Raw genomic sequence first — 26,250 nt, 5'->3', positions numbered from 1 at the left:
GAAGACTGATGCATTTCAATCAGCAGCAGAGAGACAATGGCGAGTGGCTTTAAGTGTCCCGTTGTGAAGTGTAAACTGTAGGGATTACCATCCTCTATGCCCACTAATGACTGTTAATGTAATGTAACAGCAGCTTGTGTCGCGGCACATGGATACTGACGATGTTGTTTACAGTGACGTGCGCGCCGTGTGCAAAAAAATTAAAATAAAATATTTTTTTTATTTAATAAACTTATATTTGTATTATTACTGTTACTGTTAATTATTTCGATCTTTACATGTAATCCGCGATTAGGCCTACTTTAAAAAAGTGTAGACGTTTTGATTCGAAACGTGGCAGTTAGTAAGTTATGCCAAAAAAATATTGTGCCTTTGCTGTTTCCCATTCATTGTGTACGGCAAAGAATCAGTGCCTTTGCGCCTATTCATTGTGGACGGCAAGAAAAAAAAAGTTTCGCGCATGCGCACTTGATTCTGTATTATTTAACATGTACGCAAATAAGCATAATTCTTTGTGCCTTTTTTACGTAAATGGTATGCCACATAAGCCTTTACATTACATATCATTCATGGACCAATTAAAATCGAGATATTACTAGACATTTACGCAGCTTAGGCCAACGTCATTACGTTGGCTATGCTCATTCACGTCGCATTACCCCCGCGGATTTTTAAGTCAACATTGCAGCTGCCGTGTCCGTGCATGCAGATATTTCAGACTGGAGGAATTTTAACAAATTGGATTATAATTTAAAAAGGAACAGAATGAATAGCAAGAGAAAGGCCTGCGCCAGCCTTGGACGGTGTACAGCAGCAACAGGGACAAACAATGTTCGAGCATTTCAAACGGACAGGTAGCCTACATGAACGGAAGGATGCTAGCTAGCTGTGCTGTCAGTCAGACTGTCACTGGATTACTATCGTCTTGCTTATTTCTACAGCCAGGGAGTCAGATTGGTGAGTCAGAAACTGTTTTGGGGTTTATTTAATAATAAAGTTGGATGAATTGATACCGAGTGCAATCCATTCTGCATTTTATATTCAATTGAGCAGTTGTGTTTTCATTGTTACTGACGAACAAACCTAAGCTCTGCAATGTGGATAAATGGTTACATTCTGATGCTGGACAGGTCCATGGGGCATATGCTAGTGGTACTTTATCTATTAAGATAAAGTTTATGGAGTGGAGTTGCCATCAGTTATGCTGTAGTCCTACATAATGATGAATGCTGTCTTTTATTTTTAAGTTGAATAGAAGTAGTACCGGTAGTTTGAATCGGCGAAGGTTTGACTTGTTGCCTTACGTTTTTTCGGCCCTCGGTGTGAGGGACGGGTCCGTTAAGTCGATGGATGCGATGTTTAATCATTTAGACCAAACTACAGTAGGCTACGGGCAAACCTGAAGTCACCGTCGTGACATTTCATATACGTCCCGTCTGTGTGTGTGAGTGAGTGAGTGAGTGAGAGAGAGAAAGAAAGGGAGGAACTTATTTGAAATCGGCCGTGCGTGCCTGTTTGTTGTTTATTGTTTTTGATTTAACAATATATAGGTTTAGAGAAATCTGGCTTTCAGAACTCAGTACTGCCTACCCACTCACTGACCTCACCGCACGTCACTGGTTGTTTATCAAGAAGTAATTGAAGCTGATCATGGCTATGCTACTAGCTAGGTTGCCATGGAGACCGAGGCGGAGTAATATTGTTGTGCGACAGTCCAGCCGTGCTTCGGCTCGATGTGCTCAGTCGGAACTACCTTCCCAAGCTCCTTTTGTTTACGTCATGTTTGGTTGGGCTACAGGGAGCAGCTAGTGGCTCATATGTCCGCTGCTTTTTGAAAATGCTTTTTTCATCAAATGTGTCAGACATCAGTGTTTTGTATACATTTTATTCATTAGTGAGCGGGTATGCCGTCTTTCAGAACCGTTCATTACCTGCACTAAAGAGAAAAAAAGATGTTTCCTCATTGTCCCCCCCACTTTTGAAAATGCACTCCAGAATGCCTGTTTGTCCCCCCCACTTGTTTAGCCAAATCGACGTCCATGCTAGTGACGCCACTGCACTCCACCTGATCGAACGATTTGTGTGCATCAAGTGCAATGACTCCAGATTTTTTCAGTGACTTACAATTGTTTATATCATATCTAAATTATATTTTGTAAGTAGTTTCAACTGTTCAATAAGTGTTCATTTGTGAAATAAAGTGAACCAACCTGTGATTCTACATGGATCTTGGAGTTTTGTATGGAACACAGAAAATTAGGACTTGTAATGATTTTGTCTCTTGTCATTGTGGCTTTGTAACCACAGTGTAACATGTATCCTGGCAACTCGAAACATGTGCAACAAAAGGTCATGCTGGACGCACAGGAGTGACTCACTCCCATAAATTATAAATAAATCAATCCACAATAGTCTGCATAGTGATACACGTGAGCTACAATAACCCTTCTAATTTAGAACATTTAAAAATAGTTGGAGAACTAATGCAGCGGTCTGGGCCTCTTCTAACAGTTTACTCAGAGCCCTGGACTAATAATTGCATATATACACTCACTGGCCACTTTATTAGGCACACCTTGCTAGTACCGGATTGGATCTCCTTTGGCCTTCAGAACTGTCTTAATTCTTCGTGGCTTACTTTCAACAAGGTGTTGGAAACATTCCTCAGAGGTTTTTGTCCATATTGACATGATAGCATCACACAGTTGCTGCAGATCTGGCAGCTGCACATCCATAATATGAATCTGGTTCCACCACATCCCAAAGGGGCTCTATTGGGTTGAGATCTGGTGACTGTGCAGGCCATTGGAGTACAGTCAACTCATTATCATGTTCCAGAAAGCATTATTTTTAACCTTTATTTACTGTCTTTTACTGTGACATCACAGTAATATTTACAAAGTACGTTTTTTTTAACCCTATATTTCTCTTTCGGTGATGTCACGAGAAAGAGAAGTATAGGGTTAAAAAAAACACTCTTTCTGCCTTCAGGGTGGCCTTTTATTGTGGACAGTCTAAGGTACACCTGTGCACTAATCATGATGTCGGATCAGCATCTTGATGTGGCACACCTGTGAGGTGGGATGGATTATCGAAGTGCTCACCATCACACATTTAGACAGATTTGTGAACAATGAGAGAAATGGTACAATTGTGTATCTGGAATGAATTTTAGATCTTTAAGTCCATCTCATGAAAAATGGGAGCAAAAACAAAAGTGTTGCGTTTATATTTTTGTTGAGTGTATGTCCCAACCGGGTTGACGCACCCCCAATCCCCCACACCTTCAAAAAACAAAATGCAACAAGCTTTTTTATAGCCATATTAAAGGTGGCATGTTTAACCATGCTCAAATGACCAGAACACACATATAATAAAATAATCGCGATCACAACAATGCGCTCTGGCATTTTAATTAAAACTCATATTTGGTAAAAATATTTGAAGAGCAGATCTTGTTTTTATAAAGAAATCAATGTTATTTATTTATTTAAATAATATATGAAAATAAAAACGCATTGAATAAAAAACATTTCTTCATTGCAAATAAACAGTAGGATAGTGCAAATAGACCGAACTCTGATGTGTTCACCACAGACTATTCCTCTGCCCCGCTGTGATCGCTCTCGCTGTCATCTCTCTTATGCTCTGGTTCGGTCGTGGCATAGCGGGTCATCCTCGCTGCTGTCCTCGGCATTTGAGACGCAACATTTATTTAATGCTCATAGTTAATCACATAGCCTAGTGCTGAAACGAAAGCTATCAACGCCGTGGTTTAAGGCTGAAATGATAACCGGGGCACGTTACGTTGTCGATTGGAAGGCTTCCGCGAACTCCGTTAGTTTCAGTTTACAGCCGACAAAGTTACAATCACCACCATTTCATGGACAGCGTTTAAATAAAGCCTCTTATTCTTAAAATCATTAGAGCTTTGATGCAAATGATGAAATCTGAACATAACAGCAGCAGTGCTGGTGCATAAAGGACAGCGCAGTTGGCATCTCTCCTCAGCACTGCCGCAGCTAAAACGCCACAGTTAAAGTCGATCGCTGTGCCGATTCCTGCCTCTGACACGTTGACTCGCAACATAATGAGTCGAGGCTTTGCATTGGCTTTGGCGATTTCCCGTGCCCCTTTTCTCTCTCCACACACATCGTTCTCTCTCCCAGCGTACACACGCCCCGGCCGCTTCAGACCGCACAGCCAGTGTTCCACCCGATAAAAAAATAAAATAAACACAAGTTGGAGATAGGCGCTTAAAGCTATATATATATATATATATAAAGCTGGGGTGGAGGAATTGAGGAGAAAATGGCCGTTGGGATAGAGATTCGAATCCAAATACCTCAACCGCTCCACTTGTTCTCTTTGGTCCCTCCCTGACACGCTCTACACCAGGGGTCTCCAACACGGGCAGGTTTTCAGTAGCTCGCCTGATAGGTTGACCGACTGCGTTGTAAAAAAAAATTATATATATATATATACACTTTTTTTAAGTAAAAAATCTGACGAAGGTAAATGCACCTCTTCCCATGGTCAAAACCTCATGAAGGGCCGCAATTTGCGGTAAATAAATGTTCCCGTGTGTCTCAAAGGGTTTCTCTATCAGCTGGTGTGTGTGTCTGTGTGTGCTGCTCTGCATGCGGCCATGCGTGACAACGGCATTGTTACGGCTCCCGCCTTGTTTTCTTTCCTCCTGTTCCCTCCTTCTCTCTCTCTCTCAGGTGTCCTAATTGGGGGGGCAGGCGCTCCTGCGGAGCATAACGGCGTGGCCTGTGCTGTGCCCGTCTCTCGCTCTGACTCACGGCGGACTGCTCTCGGCTGCTGACCTGCGTTCTCCTGTTGTTATTTTGTGTTCTATGATTTAGTAAATGGGGCTGTTAGTTTAGTGTTTCCTTTGTTTTCGTTGTAGTTTAGAGGGGTCGGGCATAGGTTGAGGGGGGGAAGTCCTGGGCCCAAGTGGTCCAACTGCGGCTGCTCCAGGGCGGTGTTCGGAAAGCCATACTAGCGTCCTACATCCTACATACTCACCATCTATATACTGCATACTGTCTACTCAAAGATCGATTGTGTATGCGAGATGCGTCGAAACGTTTTCAGTTGAAGTATACTCAAGCAATGAAGAATTTCTTCTTCTTCTTGTAAGATTCAGGCAGTTTAGACGCTGTTCAGCGTATAACCACCCTCTACAGGTTAGATATTGAACTAGATTTTTACAGTCCTGTGTTTATCATCTGTGTTTTGGACCTCTTGTTTTATAATTGTGTTTTGAGGCGGAGGATCCCTCCGACGCTCTCTGTCCGGCTCATCAGCACTCAGCTGTCTGTGAGTTGAGCTGGACGAGCCGCGGTGTGTGGAACAGCGATCTGTTCTGATCTCTCTCCACTATCAGACTCACTTCACTCATTTCACATAGTAACTCTAATGTTGTTAGGTATTTATCTTCATCTCATATCTATTGTAAGAGTTTATGAATGACTGCACGTACAGTTGTCAGATCGCGGACCCCAAACAATGTTGTTGCCTAGCAACTTGCTCGAAAATATTTCATTTTCCTGGGCGGGTAGAATTGACCCAGTGCATTGTGGGGCGGTTGAGTAGGAAAAGTATACAATCGATTCATACCCTATGGCTGTGTCTTGATTCAGGTATTGCATGGGTATTGCAGCCTATGAAGGCTGCATTTGAAGACCGATTGCGTCATAGCGGCGCGCAAAGGCTGTCCCGTTTGCAAGGCTCCTCATATGCGGTCGTGAAATGCAGCCTTCGTTTCACGGTTTTGAAGGCTGCATCAGATGGATCCTTCGCGGCCCAACATATCCCAAGATTCATTGCGTTTTTTGCAGAGATGGCATAAAATAAAATAAGAAATAACAAAAGAGCAACGTGTTGCTCCATCTTTTTAACTTTTATCTTCCTTTCTTTTTTTCTTGTACTTTTTTTTCTTTTCGTCTGGTAGACAACTTATTTTTCTTTTTTCCTCCGTTGACAGGGCTGTCTCCGTTGGCAGCAATCAGGGTTGCTAGGCAGCACAGGAGCGGCGAGTCGTCACGCAAGGTAACGGCTTGGTACGGAAACCGGAAATGCTCGTAAACCGAGACCTGCGGAGACCGTCTCATTTAACAAGGCTCGTTGGCCTTAAAACCGGCCTTAAAATCGGCCTTCATAGGCTATAGCCTTCATAGACCGTGAGACTGCGTTCTACCAAGTGCGTGGTCTCTGAATCAAGACACAGCCTAAATCTTCCCAGAAGTTAGTACTCATCCGGGAATTTCTCGCATACCCAAACTCGCATACCCAACCGTTACATACTCAAATTGAAGTCTAAATGAGTATGAGTAGGACGTTTGTATGGCTTTCCGAACACAGCCCAGGCTTCCTCCACGTTCGCTTTTGCTTTCACAGCCCTCCATGGAAGTGAGTTTTGGGATTACTTTAATAAACTTATATTATTGTTTAAGCGTTAACCTTGGTTTTGTCTGGTTTATTTAATGGTTACTGGCCGGTTAACGAGCCTGGTATGGCCGGCCGTAACATATGGGGGCTCGGCAAAAGTTTGTTTAGTGCATTTGTTGATGTGTTGATTTAATGCTCTGCGCCATTGATTTCTTTTTGATAAACGGGAGTGCTGGGGTTGCTCCCTTGTCGCTGGCGGTGTAGTGTTTTTGCTGTGCGATGGAGTTTGATGTGGAGGATTTGTGGCTCAGAGTTAACCACTGAGAGATTGGATGGGTGCACAGTAGAGCACTTGAAACTCATTGCGGAAAGATATAACGTTTTGGTGGGTAAGACGGGCAGGGGGCTGATTAGGGATCAGCTGTTTTTTGCTTTGGTTCAGCGGGGAGTGTTGGTGGAGCGGGGCACGGTTACCCCTCCTAAGTCTGAAGGGGCGGACTTTAGCGACCAGGTAAGAATGAATGAGCTTAAAGCAGAATTTCGTAAGCTAGAAGTAAAAGAGAAAGAGCTTGAAGTAAAAGAGAAAGAGCTTGAAGTGAAAAAGAAAGAGATCACTCGCCATTTTGAGGTGAAGAAGCTTGAGGTGGAGACGAGTCGTTTGGTACGTTTAAAAGAGCTGGAGATGAGCGCGGCTGTGCAGAAAAACGCTGCAGTTATACAGCCAGCTGAGCTAGATGTTACCGAACACTTTGATCTTATTCCGGACCAGAAAATAATACATTTCTTTCCATTGACTACCGTTGTAATTTTTCGAGCCGAGAGGTCCCATGTCCCGGAAGTAAGCCACTTCCGCTTAACAGCTCTATTGTCCACAATAATCACACAACAGCCCCCCATCCAAAAAGGAACTTTGAAAACTTACAACTGTAAGGTCAGTCGTCTGTTTTATTCAAATAAGGCATTTTTGAGCAAAATACCCCAAAAATATTTGCTGCGCCGCGCCTCCTCCACACCTGGGCGGTGACCACCTTGACTAAGACATTTCCTGGGGGGAACACTGTTGCGTCACAATAACAATTCTAATATAGACTGATGTCTTTTCAGTGATGTATATGTGGCCCACAAAAAGTGTAAACTAATGTTTTCTTGGACCTTTGATGGGAAATTATTTATGATAAGCATTGGGTATCGCAATTGCACACGTGTACAAACAGAAGCTTAATTCATTTGATGTGTGCTATGTAAATAAATATGAGTGATTTGATACAAGTAGCTCTTGACCACTTTAATTTTTTCAAAGTAGCTCTCAGTTGAAAAAAGGTTGGAGACCCCTGCTCTACACCAACAAAGTTGTGCCAAAGTGAATGGACAGTCCCAACAGCCAATAAGAACAGAGAATCAGAGCCTCGCTCTGATTGGTCAAAGTGTACAGCTCATGTTAATTTTGACCAATCAGAAATCACATACCCCAGCTTTAAGCTGAATAATCGCTCTGGTAACGGGCAGTCCATTACTGGACGCTGAATTTGAGACCCCGCATTTAAACAACCCAACTTTTTAAGACCTATTTCCAGGGGAAAAGCCCTGTCTTATATTTGGACCAATTGATACGGATTGTGTAATGATCGGACTGCCATTACATTTTTTAAATCGCGCACTCCCTAGCGGCAGCTCACTTTGGGAATCCCTGCTGTAGATTATGATCCAAATAACAATATTCCGAAAAGTATTGTAGGACAATGAGTTAAATGAAAAGAGATGGGAATATGCCACCATCATATCCATCCCAGTATTACAATTAAAAGGACTACAATATTGATTTTTCTACTGAAGCAAATGAAACAAAAAATATCAGTTATCACAAGCAAATAAACAGTAAATTACTTTGATTGTCCTTGACTAATCCCCCTCCCCCCCCACACAAAAAATAACATCATGTTATCCTTCCAATGATTTGACCAATTATTGTAGTAGCTAATTTAAATTGTGATGTGAATAGAAGGTTTGCTGCCCAACACGCCAAAGAGGAGCAGGATGAAGCAAATTGTGATTGATTCAATCTGCCCTATTTTCATGGGGCCATAAATGAATGCAAATGAGATAATTATGGTCCAAAAGTCAGGTTTGTGTAAAATGCTGCAGGTGCATGGCACAGTCTGATTAAGTATGCACACACACCTGAATCACTGTAACAAACAATAAAAAAGACATGACTTCCTCTCCCTGAAGGAATAAAACCTGCACACAGTGTATAACGGCATTATATTAATTTTATTACTAAGAGACCCTCCGAAAACTCATTTCAGCCTGGAACTGCCAGCCCCTTACATCGGATTTATGAGGTGAAACATGTCCTGTTAAATAAAATGATATATAATATTTTTCCTCGCACCTGACATTAATATGTGTTTGCTCTTACCTCACTCCCTTCATGCATTGAGAAACCACAGCTTTTCTGCTCATTTGAACAATGTTCGTGCAGACACTACACCTTTCATTATCATGAAGGCCTTGTGAGTGTCACTGGTTCTCTTTCTTCTATCAGGGCACTTTCTGAAATCCCAATAGAGGCTTTACCGTCGTGACTCACGGCACGGCAGTCTCTCCTTCTCCTCTGTATGTGTTGTATGTTTCCCTTGTCTGTCTGTCCCTCTTGTTATTCCATTTGTCTGTCTCCCTGTTGGCATGTGGGCGTGGCGGCACTCTGAGGCAGACTGCTCCAGGTGTGGATCGTTGGCTAATCAGACCTCTCTACTTAAGCCTGTGGACTCCAGTAATTCAGCGCCAGAGTACACTACGTTCCAGAGCGGTAAATTACCTGAGATCAGGATTATCTATGGTTGTTGTAGTTGTAACTCTGAGGACTGTTTCAGGTAGCTGGTTTTGAGGCAACCCAGAGTTTGTTCGCTCTGAGTTAGTGGAAACTCTGGGTTTTCAGTTTCAGGAAGCAGGTTCAGCGCAACCGAGAGTCAGTTACTGCGGCAACATACGCCGTGGGTCTAACCTGCTGGATAGGTGATTAGACCTACCCTGAGTTTGTTTTCACTTTACGCTGCAGCTCCGACTGAAGAAAGAGTGTCACTGTCACAACGCAACCCTGTACAGTTTGAAGCAAAATCACTCGATTGAAATCTCCATCTGGATGTTTTTATCATGTACTGATGATTTTATGTTTGATCGATAATTTATCTGATCAGTAGCCTTGTTCTCAGCCCTCGGTCCGTTCATATAGGCGGCCACCTTACACATCGTGAACATGCTCTACATTCAGATTAATAAACCTATTTGTATTGTATGCTTTTTAATGTCTGTGCCACTGAACAGATTTATGTCAGGTGGAGTCATGTAACGCTGCGGCTGCACGCTATCGTTACTGTTCACTTGTGCGATCCTAAAGTCACAGACGAGCCTCGTTAAATAGCCTAATATGAATATAAAAAATATATAATAATTTAAACTGTGATCACTTGAATAAATAAATCGGGCTCTTCAATGGAAACTGTCACCTAATGTGTCTGACGCTGATGTCTTTCAATCCCCATTTAAAAGAAGCGAAAGTCTGTTTACTGCACAGTATTAGGCTATAGCTTGCCAACATATTATACAGCGAATATAAAACACTGTCAGCAATGCTGTGCCGCGCCAGCTTAAAAATAAAGAATGTCTTCTTCTTCTTATAAGATTCAGGCCGTTTAGATGCTGTTTAGCGTATTGCCGCCCTCCACAGGTTAGATATAGAACTAGATTTTTACATACAGTCCTGTGTTGTGCAGAAAATGCAGAATTGTGCAAAATTTTCAGTAAAAATGAAAATATAGAGTCACACGAAAGTAATCTGACTCAATTATCACTTCTGCCTCAATAGAATGTGTGGTGGTGTGTTTAGCTTCACACTGGCTGTATTTTACTTTGTTTTGGTTTATTTTTCTCCGTTGGGACGTATCTAGCTGTCAATCAAATGAGCAGTGCACATGGAGAGAATTGAATCTTCAACCAATAACATCACGAGGGCGCTCAGGTCTCTGCCACGGTGCTGCAAGCTGCAGCTGTATGACTAGACGCTCGTCTAGCTCTCCCACAGCAGAGCACAGAGCAGCAGCCTCTCTCCACTCACTTGACTGGGGTTAGCTTTGGTTAGCTCAGTGGCTAACACACTGATATGTACTGTATGTATAACTGGAAAGTGTCCTCCCCATCCACATGAGGGGGGAGCCTGCACAGGGCCCAGCGAAGTAGCAGGGAGGAGCTTGGGTGGAGCTAAGACCTGAGTTTTCTGTTGACAAAACAATACCAACAACATTTAGCTGTAGAAACATCAAGGGGGAGAATAAACAGCGTTAATACAGAAATGAGCAGATTTCAAGTTGATCGGTCAAGTTTGAAGAGTTTCCATAATTCAGAGCCTAGAGCCAACACATTACATTTGATCAAGAGGACACATAATAATGCTGAATGTGTATGTGCCTCAGTGCCAACAGGTTAACGCTGTGCTCTGCATGAAGTGTGTGTTTTTATTTTGCTTGTTTACTGGTTAGACCGTTCATACTCTCCAGGTCAGTTTGGAGCTCATCCGCACCGAAAATGACACACAGCATGAGCCTATTCTCCTCGCGAGCCGCGCGTCAGGCAGCAAAAATCGTAGGCTACAAGCCACAAAACATGTTGTGGACAATACATATTTCATTCATGTATTTATTTGTTATTTTTAACCCCATATTAGATCCAACTGTAGATCAGGCAGTAGTCCTTCCCCTTCTCAGCCTACATATTTACAGTGAATGACGTACAGTTGTTATTTGCTGATGGCACAAAATAAACACGGTGGCAGTAAGGCTCTGAAATATCTCTATGATGGTTCACACTTTGGCAGTTATCACTTCGTTCATCCTGCTTCTCTCCGCCCCAGAATGTCTGTCGAATGAATGAATGACCTCAGATCATATGTGGCTTTGCTTCATAATGCTGGTTCACTTGCAAAAAGGGCAATGTGTAAGTGGACCACGCTAAACAAAAAAAATCTTAATTCTATTTGGTCTGGACGAAAGCAAGTGAACTAGCGGACTTTCAGAGTGTGAATACAACCTAAATCATCATAGGTGTGGGACAACACCCAAGTTTCCTGAGCGTTTGGCAATATCTAACTAATTATGCATTAATTTTCATGAAAAAAAAAAACGATTTTACAGAACATCATATGGATACAGACTTGCATTCCATTTTACAAATCAAAAAATACTATTGTAGAAGCCAAATGTTACTATTATAAAATAGTGTTGCCTTTCGACATTTTTATAAGAAGAAAATGTTTCAATCAGACAATTAAAAACATATGAACATATCCTTCTGTAATAACCTTCAGAATAGTGCTAAGAATGATTATGGAAAGTTTGGTCTATATAAGTGCTTCAGAAGTTGATTTATGATTTTCTTCTTAAAAACATGCCGAATAGGTAACACCATTTTTTTTTGTATTTATACAATTATTTTAAGAATTCAACACTAATTATGTTAGCAACCTCTCTGATCAAAAGTAAAGTATTTGCACGTTTGTTTGTTTTTTCACTTCTACACCGATATCATATACTGATCATGGTTATGTTATAATTAGGTTTCAAAGGGAATACCACATGAGAGTAGATGAGTTTATTATTTTTTTCTGTTAATGTCCATTATCATCTTCAAATTTTTCTTAAGGTTTTTTTTAGCTACTTTACCGTCAATATACCCCCTTCCTAGTACGAATGATGTTAGATCATAATGCATAGTGTTTAACCTTTGTAAAAAGCCAGCCATGCCCTATCCTTAATACAACCTAACCTTTAAGAGCTATTTCAACATCCGGCCTTTTTCCTCTTCAAGTTTCCTCCAAAACACTGACATTTTCAAAGAATAATAACAGTAATAATGTTTCATGTATCGACTCCAAACTCAACACATTTCTCGTTTGTTATACCTTGGTAGCTCCGAGTCAACAGTTCCACAATTCATTTTGTGCATCCCTTGAATGTATTACTTTAAAATGAGTTGTGTTGTGCCACCTGGGGAATGTTCCTGTCCCTGCTTCCTGAATCCAGATCTCATTATTTCTGCTGGCTGCTTCAGAGGTGATGTACATGCATGATATAGGAGGGTCAAGATTGTTCGGGGCGCTACATGTAATTCATTTATTTAACCACGTTGAACAAACAATACTTAGTAGTATTGCTAGACAGATAGTCATCTACTTCTGGGAAGCAACTGAAGTCCTCCTGCATCCACACTATTCACACTTTACTTAGTATTACCATGTAAACATCCCGAAGCCTTCTTAGAGCCTTCTTAACGCTACGTCATTCGTAACCCCTACGTAGAGTTCCTACTTAACATTTGGCCTGTTTCCCGAAACGTTCTTTGTTACGAATCTCTTCCGTATGTCATACGTTGGTAAGGTTGGTCTGGAGCGCCCTCAGAGCCTTCTTAGCTCTACCGTAGGGATGTTTCAGCTCCTAACGCTAGGCGCCGCCACTTTATAGTAACGCCTCGTCTCCCCATGTCACTCGTGTCCGTTTTACGCATGGTGCTTCTAGTGTCCAACGGAAGGAAATGTGGGAGTCCGTGTCTCTGGCGATGCCACAGCGATCAGACACTCTCTTGAATAAATCTGACTGTATCAACAGTCGGATCGTTTGTATAAGTTTGTTATTAAATACAGTCATCGCTGTGTCCGTTTGATATGAAATACAGTCATATTTATTAGTTTAATGACACGAGAGAGTGCCTGCGATCGCTGTGGTATCGCCAGAGACACGGACCCCCACATTTCCTTCCGTTGGACACTTGAAGCACCATGCGTAAAACGGACACTAGTGACATTAAGCGTCTTTCAGTGACCTCCAAAAAAGCGCAATATAAATCCTATCAATTATCCCCGTTGCACATGGAACTGCCACTTTGCCAGTGTGGTGTTTCACCAATGGTTTTAAGTCATTCATGAAGAAAATAATTTCTAGAAACACAAGCAAAAAATAAAATGCTCATGCATTTCATCACAAGGCTAAGCTTTAGCCTGTTCAACCTCAGAAGTAGCCTAGGTATATTAGAGTGTCATTTATGCCTAATCAATGTCAAGGCATGCATTTTAGGGAAATTGGCACCTCGTCAAAATGTCATAAATAGACGCCGGTGACGGTTGTGAACGGTGGCAAAACTGGCAGCGATACAACGCATCCTTGTGCTCAACCAACGACGTCGCCGTCCTCGGAGCCGTTTAGTTGGAGTTCATCATTTCATCAGGATACATTTTAATCCTATGGATGTATTGACAGACGCGGCTATATCACATAAGTTTTGGCTACAACGGCAACAAATACTTGAATTGCGTCACCTGATTGGGCCTACGCTTGCCAGACCAACGCATCGGAACTTTGCGCTGACTCCTGAAGTCCAGCTGCTGGTACGCTGCATTTTACGCAGTAGGGAGCTTCATTGAAGTTGTGGGGGATGGCCTTGGTCTAAGTAAGGCTTCTGTTTGGAGATGTGTCCATGCGGTCACCAACGCCCTTTTGCGTCACGCCAGGGATTCTATTAAAATACCTGCCACTCGCCAGGAGGTGCACCAGGGCTTCCATGCGATTGCTGGAATTCCGAGGGTGATATGCCTGGTGGACGGAACACTCCTTCCTATCCAATCCATCCGTCCGTGCTTGGCCAGGCCTTCATTTCGAGGAAGGGTTACGCGGCCATCAACGCGCAGGTGGTGGTGGACCACAGAGGGCTCATCCTCGACCTGGTGGCGAAGTGGCCTGGCAGCACTCATGACAGCTTTGTCTGCACCAATTCCGCGGTGGGTATGGAGGCATACCTCACCCCTGTCACCAATCCGCATTTAATGCCAAAGATGTAACCCAAATGTCCCGCTGCCTCTCTATAACCCTGGGACTCTGCGTTGTGTTTTATTGGTTGGTATGGGTAGAGAAGGACAGGACACAGAAGTTCTTGAATTGTGGGAGACGACGGCAATTTATTCCCAAGTTGCAATTCTTCATGACCCTCGCACTTTCTTCGACATCTTTCGACCATCTTCTGACGAGGTTTGTAGTAGGCCTTTCACACCAAAATGAACCAAGAGTCAGTTCCAGGCTGGTGTTGGGATTAAGCATTAAGCTCTTAATGACGCGCACATTCAAACCCGCCTAATTGTTGAGCGGGCAATTGGCGTATGGAAGCTGCGCTTTCGGTGCCTCCATAGGTCTGCAGGAGTTCCTTGTGTTCCTTGACACGTTTTTCCTTTGTTGGTTATGGAAACCAGTCTCATTTTGTTCTTAATACACTTTCAAGTGCCAAACCCCACATTGTGATTGCATTTATTTATTGTATTACGTTTCCTTAATACCTGAGCGTAGCCTGTCTTTACAAAAGCATGTAAAAATGCATTATTTTGTACATTTGCATTTCAGGAAAGCGCCATACACATGTAAGACAAATATAATACAGTGGTTTTCCCTAAAAACAAGCAATCAGCTGATCTGACCAAACATGACAAACAATGTTATTGATGGTCAAAGGTTTTTGTTTTTATTACACACACACACACACACACACACACACACACACACACACACACACACACACACACACACACACACACACACACACACACACACACACACACACACACACACACACACACACACACACACACACACACACCTCTATGGCTGTTCAGTATCTGTAAAAGATAAAAATCCCAAATTAGAATGTTTGCCAACTGGGATGAAATCCAACACATTGGAATGAATAAACAAAAAACAGGCTTACCTTCAGATACTGGGGCAGAGATGGCGGGTCTCTGTAACTAGGCCTCAGCCAGCGCATGCTGCTTCATCGCCAAGTCCAGCTTGGCCCTCTTAAGTTGGAGCACCTGGCGTGAGATCTCATTCGCAATTTTTAACTTTTGGTCTATTGCGTTCAGCACCACCAACTTCTCCTTCTCAATTTGTATCAGCTCCTCGCTGCACCGGCAGGATGTCAGCCGGCGTCTCGAAGACGGTGGTGTGGCAGGAACTGTGATTAGTGAGATGGTGCTGCTGGCGGGGGAGGAGGTTGCTGCGGCCCGGTCCTGGGTGACCATCAAACCTGGGGATGGCGATCGCCTTTCCGGAGACCGCGGCGCAGATGGGGATGTCCGAGAGGTCCTGGCAGCTGGGGCTCGTGTGGCCTGCGAGCCTCCAGCATCACCTCTCAGGTCGATGCCCCCCGCGATCCCATCACAGGAGGTCTCTCCTATAACAGCTAGGGCCTTCTCCTCCATCGGAGTCAAAGCTGGCACTGTGCTGGGGCCAGCACCCGTTTGCAGCCTGTCTCTCCGGACCGCGGCATTGCGGTTTTTCGCACTGCTGGTGACATCCTGCCACTTCTTACGGACCTCTTGCCACCCCCTCGGTGCGCCAGACCCGGATGCAGCCATCTTTCGGGCTACAAAAGAGGATTGCCTTGTTCAAACTCACCTCCTCTAAAAGGACCTCAGTCTCCTCCACCGTGTAGCTAGGGGCTCTTTTTTTACGTAGCTTGTTGTCTTGCCATCATATTCTACAACATTGGTTAGTGTTTGGGGTGGTTACTCTTATAGGTGATGTTAACCAATGGCACACTATATTTAATTAGACTACATCAGTAGGCCTAATGTCATGGGGCTGCTGATCAATCAGTGATGATTGCAAAGCAATTACACACTATTATAAACACATGTCCTACAGTGGGCTACAACATTTTCCCTAATAGCAGATAGTGTTTTAACAGTTAATGGAAGGAAGTGAATGGTGGCGTATCAGTGGAGACATGCAGGATAGGCAAAGTTGTATAATTGTTCATTCCAAGTTCGCATCTGTAGCCAATTGAAACAGCATGTTTGAATGAAGCATAAGGATGGAATTTTTTCAATCTCCTCCGCTGTTTCTATATTTTCTATATATTTTTTAAAATCAGTATAGTAGTATGTTCTACAATGGTTAAATACATGTTTAGGCCTAGAAAGATTTCTAGCAATGTTTTATTCACAAAGACTGCAATACATTTAATAATATAGTGCTCATTTCATGCACCTGCGCATGAAATGAGCCTGAAATTTAAAATCGAACTCTGAGCCATCGATTTCAGCACTGGACAGCGACGTGTACGAGCCACGTAAGGAGTGTTTCTTAAGAAGACTCCTAAGAGACCGTTCAGGAACCACGACTGCAGAGGTAAACAACTTTGGTAAGTCATAACGTAGGAGTCTTCGTAGCTCGCTAAGAGATGACGTTATCGGGAAACCGGCCCCTGGTCAATGACTGAATTCCTTTGTGATTTTTCTCTACTTACAATATCTATTGCAGCATGTCCGTCCTGGGAGAGGGATCCCTTACTCTGTCAACTCACAACCACATCACCCACACTCACCACCAACACCGGAGCCCCCCAGGGCTGTGTGCTTAGCCCTTTCCTCTACACCAGTGGTTCTCAACCGGTGGGGGCGCGGACACTCTACCGGGGGGGCGCGAGGGGGATATAATTTTTTTTTTTTTTTTGTAATTTCAATTTTTTTCCTGATATGTAGCCTAGTTCAGAGATGATATGTATTTTTTTTTCTTTCTTAACTTTTTTTGATAGGTAGTTGCAAAGTTCATTACACAAACACTCCAATCCACTGATATGAGATCAGTTTGCAATTTTCAAGTACTGAATTAATGGTAGGACTGTGGCCACTAGAACTGGTCTCTGGTCAGCAAAGGTCTTGAAAACAGCATAAGTGTGCTTGTGACATGCGTGCCACCCATGCATGTGTATGGGCACGTGTCCCAGCAGATTTTTGAAATCTGATTAAAAAAATTTAAGTTTGTAGTTAGCAAGTGTAACATGTTCTTAGGGCAGAATTTCATAAATAAAGGTTTATTTTTTTAGCAAGATATTTGGTCAAAAGCTAGTTGTCATCCGTCCCTCTGTCCAGTTGTTAGGCATCTGGCTGCTAGCAAGTTATGTTGTCTTGCTAATTTTACTATTCATCTGAACTGAAATGAATATTGACTTTTTCCTTTATTATGTTCGCCAGAATGCACCAGAATGCTTAGATTACATGTTAAAAACACAAAAAAATCTTCTGGGGGGGATGCCCCCAGACCCCCCTTCAGGGGTTTAGTTTTCTGACAAACATTACAATGGATACTAACATGACTTGGACATTTGGGATTATAAATCATCTTTGAATTGGTTGTACAGCATATCACATGCTATTCATTCAGGGGTGCGATGGCCACCCCACTCTAGCTCTGTGGCCCACCTTGGCCACCCCCAGTCAAAATTTCCTGGAATCGCCACTGAGACACACACAACTCCGCGTTCAGGCTGCACAGCACATTAATCGCAGGTAGCATTTTGAGCTAAATCTGGCCACTTTCCAAATCCAAGACTCAATAGTTGAAACATTCTCTGAACTGGGTTGTCAGACAGCAGTGTTTCCCATTGATCATAGCCTTTGTTTTGTGAAGCTTTTTCATAACAGGTATACCTATTGTAGAATTTATTCTGTGTATGTTCTATTTAGGCTACTATTTTCTTCTCTTCTAAGGAGATTTTAAAAAAAAAACATTTCCTCAGTGTCTCATTGATACAATCTCATAATTAGCTTTTAAAGTGCACCAGAATTTAACGTTAAAATATAAGACATTTCCGGACCCCAACCCTAAACCCAATGTTCAACTCAAAGGTGCGCCACTGGCCTAGCCCTTGTGATAATAACAATAATAGATTATCTATCTATCTATCTATCTGTGTAGGGTGGTGTGTGTGTGTGTGTGGGGGGGGGGGGGGGGTGTCAGGGTCGGTGGGGGGGCCCAACTGCAATGACCCAGCTTTGGGGGGGCCCAGCTTGCAGAAGGTTGAGAACACCTGCTCTACACCAATGACTGCACCAGCCCCTCCCACACCACCACCTACCTCAAATACTCTGACGACACTGCCATCCTCGCCCTCCTATCAGACAATAGGGACTTTAAGCAACGACGGTTGAGAGGACGGCTACGGCGGTCGAGTAGAATTTTGAGCATTCGAGAATTTATGTCATCACCTCCTATCGCTGTAGTCAGAGCGAGTCAGAGCCGTAGTCCGTCTGTTTACAACGGCAGAATGGGTTTTTGACGTTGTGAGCGCTACACCAACTGCAACAAGTAGCCGGTCTAAGTGTTGCTAGGTGATAGTGGAGCCCGTTGTAATCTTTCCCTGGCGCCGTAGCCGTCCCTAAAACACCGCTGCTTAAAGTCCCTAATAACTCTTTTTTCGGATTACCACAACACTGTCACTCACTTCTCCCAATGGTGCACACATAACTTCCTCCATCTCAATGTAGCCAAACAAAATAAATAACAATAGCCCCCCCATCACCCCAGCCCCCCACTCTCATCAACAATGACACAGTAGAAACAGTTGACAGCTTTAAATACCTTGGACTCACGCTGGACAATAAACTCACTTTCGATCAGCACAGAACGGACATTCAAAAAAGGAGCCACCAAAGACAGTGTGCCATACGCAAACTCAAAGGACTCTGTGTTGCACCCCATCTCCTCCTTCTGTTGTATCAAAGTATTGTCCAACCCATCCTGCTCTACTGTTCCATCTGTTTCTTTAACATGCTCACTGTCTAAAACCGGGTCAAACTCACACGTGTCACAAATATAGCTGCCAAAATAATTGGTCTCCCCACACCCACACTGTCAGAGCTCAATGTCAAGGCCATCTCACGCATCGCATCCACAATAGCACACCCACTCAACTGCCACTTCACCATTATGCCCTCTGGACGCAGGTACAGGTCCCTGTTGTGCAGGAGGGCTTGCTATGGCAAAAGCCTGGTGCCTGCAGCCATAGCGGCACTTAACAAAAGGCCAAGATAAAATCACCCCCAGTCCCACTCTGTGTAGATATTCTGTATGCATGTTTATTTGTTTCTGTCTATTGTCTGTCGGCGTGCGGCCCATAAATGTACCTGTGACGTGAAGAAGAATTTCCCCTTGGGGACAATAAAGTCTAACTCTCCCTGAGGTTTCTAATTTTTTTTTAATCCCGATAAAGATTTTTTTTTTTTTATAGTTTTTTTTTATACTAAGATCACGGCATAGCTGGACACAAGGTCTTCTGCTTCGTTCCCCTCACTGCATTTAAATGCATTCAGTAAATTACAGAGAAATAGGTCTCGTTAAAGAAAAAGAGCACCAAGCCCAACCCAGAGGACCCTGCATACATTTTGTTTATTTTAAATTAATATTTTATGGAAAATCCATGTGTCCTTCTTCAATAGCTTCTAATTCATCAGACCTAGTGTCTCCAAATTATTTGTTCACACAAAATTCCTCATATTTAGCCTCTTAATTGTCCTCTCAAAGTGCACCAGATTCATGCATTTCACTTTAAAAAGGTGAAAAAAAATCTCCCGGGGGGGCATACCCCCGGACCCCCCTAGGAGGGTCTGGTTCTCCACTGGCTACTATTCTCCTCCAGCAGGACATTGGAGGCACTAGCGAAAAAACACTGGGTGTGTGAATGACATTTAACTAGTCAATAATTTGGGCAAGTCTGTCTGCCTATCTTTCTCACTCCGATGCACACTCAGTCAGTATTATCCATGCTTAAAGGAAGCAGGATTAAAACACTGGATTAAGATGTTAAAATGTATTAAATGTGTTTAAAAACGCACTAAAATGTTTAGAATGTTTCAAAAACATGTTTAAATTTGTAAAATAATAATATTTTTTTTTTTTGGGGGGGGGGCTCCACTGAAATTTGTTCTCTGAGGGGGGGCTCACTCTCTCACACTTTGAAAACCCCTGCGATAAAGGGTTTTTTACTGGGAGTTTTTTCTCTGCCGAGCTAAGGTTGTATTGGCAGGGTTTCATACTGTAAGGAATGTAAAGCCCACTGAGGCAAATGTCTATTTATGATATTGGGCTATACAAATAAAACTGATTTGATTTGGAAGGGAAGACTGCATACATGTGTGTGCCGCATGGTTGTATTAATTGATTAGTTTTGTTTTGTCAGTACGCAATGTCAAAGGATGGTTTCTACGCAGTCTTATAAATGAGGCCCCCAGGGCGGAAAATGAGTCCAATTCCGACCTTGACTGGATGTCACTCAGTATTGGAGTTGCATTTCAGAGTTTTTGGGGCAATGTACTCTGCCCTAACAGATGATGTGATTGGAATATGGATTGAGGGCACTGAATTGACACATGTGCCTATACCATACTCAGTGTTAAATGACGCCTGGCGCAGACACACACATACACACCTATACTACTTATCATGCCATCTCTTCCTCATATTATGAAAAAATATATATATATTTATTTTTTTAAAGATATTCTTTTGGCATTTTTATGCTTCATTGATAGTGTAGAGACAGAGTTGAAATGGGGCAGAGAGGGGAGTGACATGCAGAGAACGACGGCGGGCTGGAATCGAACCCGTGTCCGCTGCTGGCCGAGGCCCATGGGGGGGACGCCCTACCAACTGAGCTAAGGGCGCCCCCTTGAAAATAGTTTTAAATGAAATATATAAGAACAATATGCAATGAACATGAGCTTGACCTTTATCTGCCTTTTACCTTGCATGTCTAGGGAAAAAGCGGAAGCAGCAGGCTGGTGGAGGTTTCACTTTGAGGAGTCGCTTACCCAAGGCACGACTGGTGTAGAGTAAAATTGCTTCTGGGGGAAAGCGTGAGGGGTGTGTCCCAAAGTGAGATACCGAGCAAATGGTGAAAGAAAAACTTGTATTTAACTCTGTCACACAAGCATAATGGTTAGCCTGCTTACCTTCCCACCCCCAGAAGCAGCACTGGCCTCTGCAGTGTTGCCAACTCCTCAGTTGGTGGAGAAAGGAGGTGAAGAAGTCTTAATGCTGTTAATAGTACTGCTGTAAAATGATTGAAATATTTTATCACATTAATATCATAGTTAACTTGCGATTGATTGTAAAAGTCTCCCTGAGAGTTGTTAATTATTTCAATCCTGTTAAAGGGTTTTTTACTGGGAGTTCTTTCCTCAGTAGTGCTAAGGGTCTAAGGGCAGAGGGTGTCCTAATGTATGGAATGTAAAGCCCACTGAGGCAAATGTCTATTTGTGATATTGGGCTATACAAATAAAGCAGATTTGATTAGATTTTTATAAAGTTTCATTTGAAAAGATGATGTTCTATTGTTACCAACGTGATAAAGTTGATAAAGAAGTAATCATACATGCTCAAAGTTTCAATAAGCACTGCATACAACTCTGAATTGCACTACTCATAGACTGTAAAAGAGGGGGATGAAAGCATCTACTACACCTGCTAATACGGATGCTAACGTCACACTAGGTCGGAGGGGTGAACAACTCATGCTGACTGCAGCTGGACTGCTGTGCTAGGACTGGGAACTGTCAGTGTGCTTAAATACCTACTAGAGTTGCTAGAGGGGTCCGAAAAGTAGCTAAATATAGTGCCAACACTGGGCCTCTGTGCAAGTAATGTGACACACTTGATCCAAAAGACCCCCCTACAAAATCATTCCTAAACAAAATGGCTTGTAGCAGTCAGTTTAGTAATGAGGTTCTACTGTTATCCTAAATAGCCCCACAGGTCAACAATGCCTTCATCTGTTTTGATGTATGAGAGATGTGTACACAGTTGTTGCTGTATTGATCTGAATGCCATCCAGTTAACTCATCTTTGTAATGAGCTGCTGCATGCTAGGATAACTATAGGGAGCTCACTGAAATACTGATTAAAATATCATACTATGACAAAGCGTTATTTATACCTGTTAATGTAAGAAAAACACCATATGGTTAATCAACACTTACAGCGAGTTGTGATGAGGCAGAAGCGCTCAGTGCTGCAGTCTTTACAACAATGTGCTCATTATATTTCTGGTCTTCCAATGTGACAGTACTATATTTTGTGCTGCCCTTTAACAGCAATGGAATTCTTTTGTGCACATGAATACAATTAGTTTAATTAGCTCACCCCACATTTAAGATTGTGAGAGCATCTCACTGTGGAAATCCCATTACAACTCCTGGATGTGCCACTCGTTTTTCGTAAGATTAATTTTAGATGAATGAACTCTGATTATCGCTAGGTGATAAAGAGGCCACTGGGAGCACAGAATAATTCATATAACATAATTGACACAACACAAGGAAGTCTTCCCAGATAGGTGGATTAGAGTGCTGATTTGACTCATTTTCAAGATCAACTTATCTTTTTTTTAAATTATTTCTTTATTTAAAAGGGACAGCGCACATTAATAGACATGAGCACCAAAGATCAACATGTAAATGTGCCAGATTTAGCCATGCAGGCTAATGTTCACCTGTAGTCCCTGGCAGGTAGAAAGAAAAAAAGAAACATTAAAAGAAGAAAAATACAACACATGAGCACAAAAACAAAATGACACAAGCACAGACAAACAAAACGACACAATGATTTCTCCAGCACATAACAGGTTGGTGATGTGTGAAACACATGAAGCATACAGAAACAGATAAAAGTGCATGAACATATAGCACGATTAAAACACACAAGTATTTAAAGAAAGACAAGAAACACAGACAAGGAGCATACAAGTGGCATGAATGCTGACAAAATACATAAGCACAAACAAGGGTATACACAGACAAGGAGCACAAAACTCAGACAACAAACACAACTAGTAAACACAAAGACAAACACACTATCCCAGATTATTATGGATGCATATTTGATTTGTCAGTAACCAGTTTTTTATAGATTTTGAGAGGGATTTGAGTGATGTAATGTTCCTTAGTTCTGTGGGTATGGTATTCCAAGTATGTGCTGCTCGATAGGAAAAGGCTGACTGCCAAAAATAACTTTTTCTATATGGTATTTTACAATCCCCTCTTGTGGATGCTCTGGTGGAAGAGTTTATATTTTGTTTAACAAACTCCTTTAGCGGAGGGGGAGCCATACCATGAAAGAGTTTATATACAAGTAGAATGTCTGCCAACTTAATCATGTTTTCCCAGTTTAACAAATCATATTTTATCAAGATTTTACAATGGTGATATGAATTTGATTTTTTATCTAGCGTTTTCAAGGCCTGTTTAAAACGTGTTTCAACTGAGCGTAATGTGGTCCGTCCTGCCTGTGACCAGCTGGTAAGACAGTAATGTGAGAAAAGCATGGCATGAAGGTACAACCTTGAGGCCTCTGTAGTTAAATTATTCCTGATGTGTCTGACATTTGATAAGTTGAATTTGATTTTGTTTAGGACTTTTTTAACTTGTGTTTTGAAAGTGAGCTTAGAATCTATCATTATTCCAAGGTACTTGATTTCTTGGACCACTGAGAGTCTTCTCCCTTCTGCTGTCACGTCTGGATCTGGATCGCTGTTTGCAGATTTTGAAAGGAACATACATACAGTTTTTTCAACATTTAGATGCAGACAGGAGTTTGCTAACCAATTTGAAATATTGACCATTGCAGCTGATAGTTCTTCTGCAGCTTGCTTCTTGTTTTTAGCATGTAGATATATGACTGAATCATCAGCGTACATCTGACAGGTGACAGTAGGTGGACAGACTTCAGGTAGGTCATTAATAAATAGACTGAATAACAAGGGACCCAAAATGGAACCTTGGGGTACACCCACACAAACTTCAGCTATTTGTGAAATGTTATGATCCGCTTGAACACATTGTTTCCTCTCTGTAAGGTATGATTTTATCCATTTGATGACATCAGGTGAAACATTAAAGGCCCTGGCAACCCAAATCCACTAAATCCTTGTAACTATGTTATTTGGGGGGTAAAATCAGTGCTAATATGTATATGAAAGGTTTTAGGAATATCTGTTAGCCCCGCGCTAAACTACTGTCATGTCAGTTGGTCGACCATTTGAAAAATCCTGATTCGAATGTTGCCTTAACTTAGAGCGAGCTATATCTTGGGACGTCACACAAAGGATCTCTGTTCTAAAATGCATTGGGACGGCCATTTGAAAATTTCTGATTCAAACGTTGGCTTACGTCTCTATCTTGGGACGTCACACACTCTATAAAAGATCTATGGTGCGCGCCATCCTGTTGCCTTGACATTCTGCCCACAGGCTTCTTTAAAACTTTTAGCTTTATGGCCTCAGATGTTCTACAAATTGTCAACATGTCCCTTCAGACAGGTGTATTCCCACAGGCCCTGAAAACAGCAGTCATCAAGCTACTCCTAAAAAAGAACAATCTAGATACATCACTCATGAAAAATAATAGGCCCATATCTAACCTACCATTTTTAAGTAAAATCATTGAAAAAGCTGTTTATCAACAGCTAAATAACTACTTAGCAATGAATAACTGCTTTGATGTCTTCCAGTCAGGATTTCGACAACACCACAGCACTGAGACTGCTCTGGTTAAGGTCCTCACTGACATCCATTTAAACACAGACAGTGGCAAAAGTTCTGTCTTAGTTTTACTGGATCTCAGTGCCGCTTTTGACACAGTTGACCACAGCATATTACTAGATCGACTAGCAAACTGGGCTGGACTTTCTGGAACTGTACTAAGCTGGTTTGAATCCTACTTAAAGGATAGAGACTACTATGTGTCAATAGGCAATTTCACATCTGAGCGGACAAATATTGAATGCGGGGTCACCCAAGGTTCCATTCTTGGCCCTCTTCTATTTAACATCTACATGCTCCCACTAGCTCAGATTATGAATAAGAACAAATTATGCTACCATAATTATGCAGACGACACACAAATTTACATAACCATATCACCAGGAGACTACAGTCCGATACAGGCACTGAGTAAGTGCATTGAACAAATTAATGATTGGATGTGCCAAAATTTCCTTCAATTAAACAACGATAAAACTGAAGTAATTGTCTTTGGTGCCAAAGATGAACAATTAAAAGTCAGCGCACAGCTTACATCCGTTATGTTAGAAACCACACCCCAAGCCAGAAATCTTGGTGTTGTTGTAGACTCCGACTTGAATTTCAAGAAACACATAAAATCAATTAATAAATCAGCCTACTACCACCTAAAAAACATATCAAGAATTAAAGGGCTTATGTCTCAGCAAGATTTAGAAAAACTTATCCATGCATTTATCTTTAGTAGACTTGACTACTGTAACAGTGTCCTTGCTGGCCTTCCAAAAAAATCTATCAGACAGATTCAGCTAATTCAGAACGCTGCTGCTCGAGTCCTCACTAGGACCAAAAAAGTAGATCACATTATCCCAGTTCTGAGGTCTTTACACTGGCTTCCAGTCACTCAAATAATTGATTTCAAAATACTGACGTTGGTTTATAAAGCACTAAATGGTTTAGGGCCAAAATACATTACTGATATGCTGATACGTTATGAACCGTCCAGAGCCCTTAGGTCGTCTGGGACAGGTCTACTTACAGTCCCTAGAGTTAGGACTAAACAAGGAGAAGCAGCTTTTAGTTATTATACACCAAAAATCTGGAACAAACTCCCAGAGAACTTGAGGTCTGCTGCAACTCTCAGCTCTTTTAAATCGAGTCTGAAGACTTTTTTGTTTCCATTTTAACCTGCAATTTTCATTTTATTTGCTTCTTTTATTTGCTTTTAAATGTTTTTAAATCGAGTTTTCATTTTATTTGCTTCTTTTATTTGCTTTTAAATGTTTTATAATGTGTTTTATGTATTCTAATCTTGCCCCTGTAAAGCACTTTGAGTGGCCTTGTGTCTGAATTGTGCTATATAAATAAACTTGCCTTGCCAACAGTGTCTTTGTGACTGAGCCAGTTTCTGTATGTGAAGCATTTTGCATTCAGCTATTGGCTAGCTTACTTACATATCTCTATCATTTG

The sequence above is a fragment of the Ammodytes marinus genome, assembly GCF_949987685.1.
Source record: "Ammodytes marinus genome assembly, chromosome: 13".
Classification (NCBI taxonomy): domain Eukaryota; kingdom Metazoa; phylum Chordata; class Actinopteri; order Uranoscopiformes; family Ammodytidae; genus Ammodytes; species Ammodytes marinus.
The sequence above is the reverse complement of the archived record's forward strand: the minus strand, read 5'-3'. Positions refer to the sequence as shown.